This window comes from Pundamilia nyererei, unplaced genomic scaffold, assembly GCF_000239375.1.
Source record: "Pundamilia nyererei isolate P.nyererei 1_Seehausen unplaced genomic scaffold, PunNye1.0 scaffold00382, whole genome shotgun sequence".
In the NCBI taxonomy this organism is placed as follows: domain Eukaryota; kingdom Metazoa; phylum Chordata; class Actinopteri; order Cichliformes; family Cichlidae; genus Pundamilia; species Pundamilia nyererei.
Window position 1 is genome coordinate 163,388 of NW_005187783.1, and position 9,890 is coordinate 173,277.

Here is a 9,890-nt window from a genome sequence, read left to right on the forward strand (position 1 = left end):
CCTGCTCAAACTGCACGATTGACTCGCAGGGGTTAGAAGTTTGTAGGTCATGATGTACTCTCACACTATACGGCCCGATGCTCTGATGCGACCTGAGAGCTCACCCTGTGCGTCCATAAAATTAAGGTTATAGCAGAAAATCTGTCGCTCGCTCTCCCTCTCTGTCTTTCACTCACACACCACCATCATCAACTTTGCTAAATTGCTAATGAAAAACACTGATCAGGCAGCTGTGATTGAGCAGCAATGCAAATCCAACTATTTTCACGGTTGTTGTGGTCGTGATAATTTTGTGAGGCTCGGATGAGCTCGAATGAGCTTTCTAAAGTTCTACAAGTTGTGCCTCCATCGCTTGTGGATAGTACACACACTGCACTGCTGTGCTATTCCGTCTTTTTCACCGACGTTTACGTGTTTGCGCGTGAGCAGTGTGAGCGGCTGCGGTGACACCCTCACGAGTGATTGATGATCGAGAGCTGGTCGGGAGCTCTTTACCCCACGTATACTACACGACGCACGATGAAGGCCAAAATTGGTCCGATCACCAAAACGGTCGCACGACTCAAAAATCGTCTCAAAATGGGCCTAAAACCACACAGTGTAAGCCCAGCATTAGAGCAGGGAAGAATGGGAAAAGGAAAACACCTGGCTGGAAAAAGTTAATATGGGTATGTGCAGTGAATATCAGTGCTATGTGGCCAGAAGTGTGATAATATAACTTATTTTGTGTAATAAACAACTGCAAGGATAGATGATTACAACAAATAGATGACTAATACATAAAAGTAATACATAGATGAATAATGATGATGAGTAATGATGCGTAATCATGGGAACAAGCGGGTTTTCAAACAGGAGCAGCTGATTAGCACTAGAAAAGCTGAAATAATACCTCAATAATACCGACTATGGAATGGAACAGTTGTCAGCCACCCCCTCTACATGGATGACATCAATCTGTATGCCAAGAGTGAGTAGGACAACGATTTACTGATCCACACCACCAGGATATACAGCAATGAAAATGTGATTCGGACTGAAAAAGTGTAGTTGGATAATAATGACCAGAGGGAAGGCAGTAGAACTGAGGGGATCGAACTACCAGATGGCGAGACTGCAGACATAGAGGACAATTACAAGTACCTGGGGATCTGTGGCACCCAGACTCTAGAATAACCTCCCCGTTCATATTCGCACTGCCGAGTCTATCCAGTCTTTTAAATTACGTCTTAAAACGTATTTTTTTTACTTTGGCTTAGGATTCTGTCTAGTTGGCTGTATTAGCTTGTTGCGTTGTGACCTATTGTTTGTTGTCCTCTTTTATTGTTTGTTTTAACTGTCTCATGTTTTTATTGACTGTGAAGCACTATGGTCAACACTGTTGTTTTAATATGTGCTATATAAATAAATTTTGATTTGATTTGATTTGATCCCAAAGGCAAATGTGAATCATGAAGAGGCTGTAGTGACAGCTGCTACCACCAATTACCTGCAGAGGGTCAGGCAAGTCCTGAGGAGTCAGCTGAACGGTAAGAACAAGATCTGGGCTATCAACACCTACGCCCTGCCTGTGATCAGGCACCCTGCTGGGATATTAAGCTGGCCAAAGGAGGAGACAGAAGAGACTGACATCAAGACCGGAGGAGGGATTCACCCCAAGTCCAGCACCCTGAGGCTGTATGCTAAGTGGAAGGAAGGAGGCCGGAGACTAGTGAGTGTCAGTACCACAGTTTGAAATGAGACAACAAACATCCATGAAGACATCAGGAGAATGGCTCCATCCAACTGTGTGCTCAGTGAATATCACAGGCAGCAGAAACGCAAGAAAGAGGAGGAAGAGGAGAACCTATCATGGAAGGACAAGCCCCTGCAGACAGGCATACATGGAACGTCATAAACAGCCGGTATAGTATACAGAAACATCTGTGCTGAGTATGTTCAAACACCATAGCAAGTAAGACAGACATCTAGAGGACCAAGAGGCCTAACAGTCTGAAATGAAACGATGTACAGCATCTGTTTTACATGTGGAGAAAGAAGACACTGGGTAAGAGAATGTCCAAAAAGAAAAAGAGATACCCAGTGCTAGATGGGATGACCTTGAGTGGGATCAAAGCAGATGAAAGAAGGTGCAAGAAAGAAGGTGTCTTCACAGCCACCAAACAAGCTCCAGCTCTAGCAGCAGTTCTGGCCTCCCCTGACTTATGCTGAATCATTTGGTAAATGGACTCGTTCTTATATAGCGCTTTTCTACTCTTCTGAGCGCTTTACACAACTTGTGCATTCACCCATTCACACCCATTCGCACAAGCACATTGTTCTAAGTGCTTTCTAAGTAACATTCCTACTCTGATGGATGCATCGGAGAGCAATTTGGGGTTAATATCTTGCCCAAGGATATTTGGCATGCAGACTAGGGGAAGCCAGGAATCGAACCAATCAGTAGATCGGAAGGTTGGTACCGCCTGAGCTACAGCCACCCATTTCACCTGATATCCCCAAAAGTTGATTCTGTTCATCTGGAAGTAGTGTTATCAGTGGAAGAAATGTTTCGTCACTCATCCAAGTGACAAAGATTTACTTACCTGGAGATTTTTTGGGAGATTTACTTACCTGGATGATTGAGAATGCATCAAGACATTTTAACTGATTCAGCATAAAACATCTCTTCCCCCCAACCTGGATCCATTTCAGTTTATATATATCAAATCGCTCGACTGATGATGCAATTTCAACTGCCCTTAACCCAGCCCTCACACATCTGGACACTAGAGACTCATATGTTAGAAAGCTGTTCATAGACTTCAGTTCAGCATTCAACACAATCATTCCCCAGCAGCTCATTCACAAACTGGATCTGCTAGAGATCAGCACCTTGCTGTATAACTGGCTGCTGGATTTCCTGACAGGAAGACAGCAGACAGTACGGGTTGGCAGCAACACCGCCAGCATAAGAACACTGAATACAGGGGCTCCCCAAAGCTGTGTGTTGAGCCCCCTTCTTTTCACTGTGCCGACCCATGACTGCACATCATCACAGAGCTCCAACCAATTCATCAAATTTGCAGATGACAAAACTGTGGTAGGTCACATCAGCAACAATGATGAGACCTACTACAGGAGTGAAGTTAACCATCTGGCTGAATGGTGCAGTAACAGCAACCTGTCCTGGGTATACACATCTCAGAAGATCTCTCCTGGTCACAAAACACAGCATCACTGGTTAGTAAAGCCCAACAGTGACTCACTTCATCCGCAAACTGAGGAGAGCAAGAGCGTCAACCCCCATTATGACTACCTTCTACAAAGGCACTGTTGTGAGTATTCTCACCAGCTGCATCACTGTGTGGTGTGGCTCCTGCACTCGGTCCTACCGGAAAAATTTACAATGAGTAGTTAGGGCAGCGGCGAAGTACTTGTCTTCCCTCCCTCCAGGACATTTAATCATCTAATGCCTTCTAATGATACTAGCCATTTTACAACTACTCTTTCAAGATTTTTTAAAATAAAAGCAAGGGTGGAGATTTGTATATAATTAGCTAAGACTGAGTAAGCCACAGGTGGATGATAATTAAAATATAAAACTGTCTAAGCATTTCAAATGAATTAAAATTCTGTCTAAGTCTTCAGTTGATTGATAATGTGCTATAATCATATAGCACATCATTTGACACACATATAATATACAAATATAATAGAAAAACTCAACACCATTAAGGAAGATGTGCATCTGTATCAGTCATCTGCCTGCTTTCCAGGTTGTGCAGTAGCTTGTCTAAACACCTATAACTTCCACTTTCCCTCACTTTCAAACTCAGCTCAATACAGGCTGGGCTGGGTTTAAAAAAATTCTAAATACAAATCTATTTTAATTTGAATAGTCCGATATAGATTCATTAAATCCTGAAATCAAATTTTAAAAATAAATGCATTTTGCCAGAATCCTCAGAATCTCAGCTAAACGCTCACAAAACCACCAAACAGCTAAAACAGCAACGATCAAAGAGTAAGTGAACGGATTCTGCAAAGGGATGTAAACACAAAGTGCAGATCCTTCACCCGATAGCACATACACGGACATGTTGTCGGGTGCTGAAAGCAGACATCTCACAGATTCCGAAACGGAATGTTTCGTCAATCCAATCAAAATTCAAAAGAAGATGAAAACTACACTCTACATTTGAAAAACATCGTTATGAATTTTACTTTGCGTCTATCATGATAAAACCACACTTCCTGCACAGCTCTCTCTGTCAGTGTACTTCCAGACCAGTTTCCCATCAAAAATCTCTATTTTTGGCCTTATTCACTTGGTTATTAAGCACCAGTCTACCATTGTGTACAGTGTTGTTGGCCGGACAAGAAAGCCTAATTCAACGTTTCAACGTTTATGAATTATACCAAATTGCAAAACGCTTTGCTGTTTCTTTAATACAACCTCTAACTTTGCTCTGCTCCACTTCAGCAGCATCAGTCTTTGTACAGGTAACATTCATATGTAGATTTCTTCAGTTTTTGATGTACTGCAGCATTTTAAAGAGGGTTGTGATCTATAAAAGCCCAGGAAAATCTCCATGTTTTTCTGTGTTTTATCCTCAGTTACTTTGACACAAAGGGATATGCTGCGATGCTTGCACCTCTGATGAAGTATCACAAGTGTCAGCTTTGTTTTTATATCTAAATAGTTTAAACTGAGTTTGTAATTGTAGACAAATATTCAATTCAATATGGGCATGTCATTTTCCAGCAAGAACCTCAGTTGAACCTAGTGCTCATATTGTTTTAGCCCAGTCATCTTCTTGCTTGTCTTCAAGCCAATTGGCCTCCACTTTGTGTAAAGATCCCAACTATACCTAAATCTCCAAAAAGTTGATTCTGTTCATCTGGACGTAGCGTTTTGTGGGAGAAACGTTTCGTCACTCATCCAAGTTACTTCTTCAGTCTCAGCTGACTGCAGGTTTCCCCAATCTTATAAATAGTACATTTGCATAATGACTGAAACACTGAAGGAACAATGGGCTGGGAGGTCACTGCCATAATCTTAATTATGCAAATAATTCTCATGACCATTATCAACAACAACTGACCATCATTGTTGATCAATGTTTCTCCCACAAAACGCTATGTCCAGATGAACAGAATCAACTTTTTGGAGATTTACTTCCCTGGATGATTGAGAATGCATCAAGACATTTTAACTAGACCTAAAGTTAGTTCTATAAGAAGAGATCAATTAAAAATTACCAAATAATTTATTGAAGTACAGAGTTTGAGTCATGAATTATTTGGTGATTAGACTGAAGCTACAAATCATAACAGAGTCAGACTATGGTAGGAAGTAGGGGATGAGTTCCCACAGTCTAAATACTGGAGACTTGCATGACGATGCATAATTAACCGGGATAAGGTAGAAATCGAGAGAAGGTGTGCCACACGAGTGAGAGTCAAGAATAGCCGAAGAGAACTGAAATTCAAACCACACACAACAGAGACTGACTGGCTTGGAAATGGCAAGAAAGCAAATGAAGACATATATTATGCCCCCTGTTGTTGCTTTATTGGGTTTCTTTGGCTGGGGCATTTCTCAGTTTTCCCACTAGTGGGCAGAATTACCCTTTGAGTTTGTGGCTTCTTCTTTAGTTATTTTGTGTGCACTACACTGCCCCCTTTGGTGATGTGTTGTAAGCAGCAGGCAAAGTTCACGCAGGCAGTGTGAGAAAATGCCTGGAGGAGAAAACAAGCTGCACAGCTTTAAGCCCAGTTTACATTGTTGGGGAGTTTGTTGAGCCATAATCTGTAAGTAATTAATGTGTAGCTTTATTTTCTGTAAGATTTGTTACTTTCCTGTTACTTAAAAGGTTATTCGAACTCATAAGGAAAGATGTTTATGGTGAATGTAAAGCACAAGAAAAGCTATGTTGCTAACTTCTGTTTTTGGTTACAAAATAAGTCGATACTGATGCTTATGTATTATTTTACTGTATGTTCACAGTCTTACAAATTAAAATTCAGTTAAAGACACAAAGACAAAGAGGAACAACCTCCTTCTAAACGTCAGTAGTGTTAGGTATTTTAGTACCATGGGAGCATTTACTGGATATTGTTTTATAGTGACATTATACAGGAAAACTCTGTCATTCAATAAGGCCCCTTTGTTTTAGTTATTTTTCTCTTTGACCCAAGAATTGATGTGTGAGAATCACAGGCTGGTACAAGGCTGAAATACCACAGAGATCACTCCCTCAGCTACATTAGTTTCTAAATCTCTTAGGAGACGCCTGTTGAAGGCCAAATGGTTTGTTTCAGATTTCACTAATGAAAGAACTCTTTATTTCGTGCATTGAAAATATGTCGCTGAGATAATCACAATTGTAGCTGAACTGATAAACTACACAAAGGATGCTTCTTCACCCAAGGGCAGGGAGACACTCCCTTATCTTGGTCTGTACTGGTTTAAACTGATAATCTGCTGTCTCATGAATTTTACCCTCTATATAAACTGTTGTACTTGTGAATAAATTTGAGTCAATTTGGGAAGACAACCTGAAGCAGTCTCTTTTTTCTTGTTCTCCCAAGCTGCTCCCGAGCTCGTACTAACACGCTGAATGGCATGCTTGAATATTACTTGAGAATATATTTGACTGTGTTACAGACTAAGGGACATTCTCTGCTGATAGGTGAAGGTACATTCTCTGCTGATAGACGTCCACGCCTCGGAGGAAGCCGATCCACGGATTAGGCCCTGGAAACCGTTTCCTTCAAGTAGGACAAAGGAGCTGATAGTGGACTTCAGCACTAAGCAGGAGAGGAACTACCAGACCCCTGTCATCAACGAGTGCCCAGTGGAGAGAGTGAACAGCTTCAAATACCTCGGAGTTCACATCACGCAGGACCTGTCATGATCCTGTCACATCAACACCGTGGTGAAAAAGGCCCGTCAGCGTCTCTACCACCTCAGACGCTTGAGAGACTTCCAACTGCCCTCCAAGGTGCTCAGGAACTTTTACTCGTGCACCATTAGAGAGCATCCTGACGGGAAACATCTTAACCTGGTTCGGGAACAGCACCATGCAGGACAGACGAGCTCTACAGAGGGTTGTGCGATCAGCTGAGCGCACCATCCGCTCCGAGCTCCCTGACCTGCACTCAATCTACAGCAGGCGGTGCTGGACCAAGGCCAGGAAGATCGTGAAGGACCTCAGCCATCCCAACAACAGACTGTTCTCTCTGTTGAGGTCAGGAAAGCGATTCCCGCTCCCTGAAGACCAACACAGAGAGACTGAGGAGGAGCTTCTTCCCGCAGGCGATACGGTCTCTCAATCACACCACCACACAGTACTGACCCACACATACAGTTCTTACACACACACTGGACATTCTGGACATTGTTTTCACTTCATCACTTAAATCACTTTGAGCATATTTGCACTGCACAAGACATAATGTGGATTGCACAACACTGGTCACTATATTCTTCATTTCCAGTTAATACTTGTACAGCTGCTGTTATTTTGTATATATTTATTTATTTACATTTCTTCATACATTCTTATATAGTTCTGTATTGTGTATTTTGTTGTACAGTTATTTTATTTTCAACTTTAATTTATATAATTTATCTTATTCTTTCCCAGTTAAATTTACCCTTCATTCTAATTTGTGTTGTACAGTTATTTCATTTTTAATGTTAATTTATATTTTATTCCTTCCTAGTTAAATTTACCCTTTTTAATTTTTCATATTTATTTCCTATCTTATTCATAGCCTTTTCCTTTTTTTTTTCTTTAGGTCACGAGCAGTTGTCTAAGCATTTCACTGCATATCGTACTGTGTATGACTGTGTACGTGACAAATAAAATTTGAATTTGAATTTGAATTTGAAGCGATGTGTCCTGTCGTTCCTGGAACCATCTCCTCTTATGTTAAGCTCGCTGCATAGGATGAATAGCCATACATTCACCCGAGGGCAGCAGAACATAAGTGCAAAAAAGTTATGTAAAGAATGGACTAGCAGTCCGAACACCTTAGAAATCAGGCAGATGAGTGAATAGAGATTGTCCTTATTAAACTTACACATAAGCATCATTACCTTAAAACACAGACATTAGCCTGAGAACATCCTTACAAAACACCATGTCTAAAAAAGGACATGCATATGATAAACTGCAAGAACGTTTTTCACAACATCGTGTAATTAAATTCTTCTAGTTAAAAAAGAAAGATAAAGATTCCACTAGCCCCCTAGAACATCCTGGGATAATGGATTTTTTGTGGTTGATGGAGCGCTTCATGTGGGACAGGTGGGATTTACTCCCCAGCTTGACTCACAAACAGACAGACACTGCACCCAACCACAGGACCTAGTGCAGAGATTTGATGCAACACTGGCACCAAAGGCAAATGAGATTAACGTAGGGGGAAAGGAATTGACTCTTTTCTTGACAGATTTATAGATCCTGCTGGATCGAATACCAGCAAAAAGGCTGTAAAAGCCATCATCTGTGGGTTGAATTACACACAACGTGGAACAACTGGCTTGAGTTGGGAAAATACAACCACCCTTTTTTGATTTACTTGCACCCGCACCCATCACACACCCACCCACCACCATTATCATCCATAGGGGTATGTCGATGGGCATTGTTTTGTAATTTAGATCTATGTTTGTCTACTGGCTTACAATAGTAACAATATTAATAACCATTCATCACAAGGCTTATCAACCCATCACATTTCTCTTCTTGGCCAACACATGAAATCTAAATATGAGCATCTAAGACTGCTGGCAGCCCTTGTTCCCTGAGCAATAATGTGTGGAGGTCAAATATTGCTGCACAGTCAATTCAACAATAAAAGTGTCTTTACTTCTCTTGGGGGTTCTGTACCATCTAATATATTTGTAGAGTGAAGAATGCACTGCATTTAAAATCCAGTCTGCATCCAGGTGTGGCAGGATTGAGAATTTCCAGTGCCACTTCTGTTTAAGCAATGAGTTCTACAGACATGAATATCCACAAACCAGCAAGTACAGATCATAAAAAATAAAGCTGTTTTATAGCAACAAATTTGTGTTACTTAGTTACTTAGGATATAAGGAGAAGATATATTCTGAATCTACTTCACACAGAGGAATTACACCTACTGGGCAGTACTAAACCCCAGGTAAAATGAATAACTTTGAACTGAAGAAGCTTCTCGGATGAGAGGTGAAACGTCTTCAAGTAACTTAAAGAAGTCCAGACGCTTTTCTTTGCAAGCTCCTTTGACTACGATGACCTGGATGACTGAGAACCTTCACAGACAACTTTGATTATTAATCCAAAGATTTATGTTTTGTGCAAACCTTTAAAGACTTGGACTAAGACTAAACTTAAAGTCATTTATGGAACACAGCAGGAACAGATTAGGCTTGATGAGACAATGGAAGCAAAACTGAACATAATGCAGACAAAATGGAGACAAACAAAGTAAAACATGGACAAAAACGGAAAGGAAAGACACGACACGAAGACTAGCATGACAGTATACAGGGGACACACATACGCACAGATGAGACAGGGAAAGAATGGACACGAAAGGGAACAACTAATTAAGTCTAAATTATGTAGAAAAAAACAATAAATCCCGAAATACTTAATGCAGTAGCTCCCAAAGTGGGGGTGCACCCTCTAGGGGGGATGCAGAGCCATTGCAGGGGGGGCACAGTATGAACAAAAAAGAATGGTTGGACACTGCTAGCATAATGGACAGGTTTTTGATGGGGCTCCCACACAAATGCAAAGCAGAGTCAAGTCAAGTCAAGTCAACTTTATTGTCAATTCTGCCACATGTACAGGACATACAGAGAATAGAAACTACGTTACTCTCAATCCCTAGATAAAAAAAGCAAA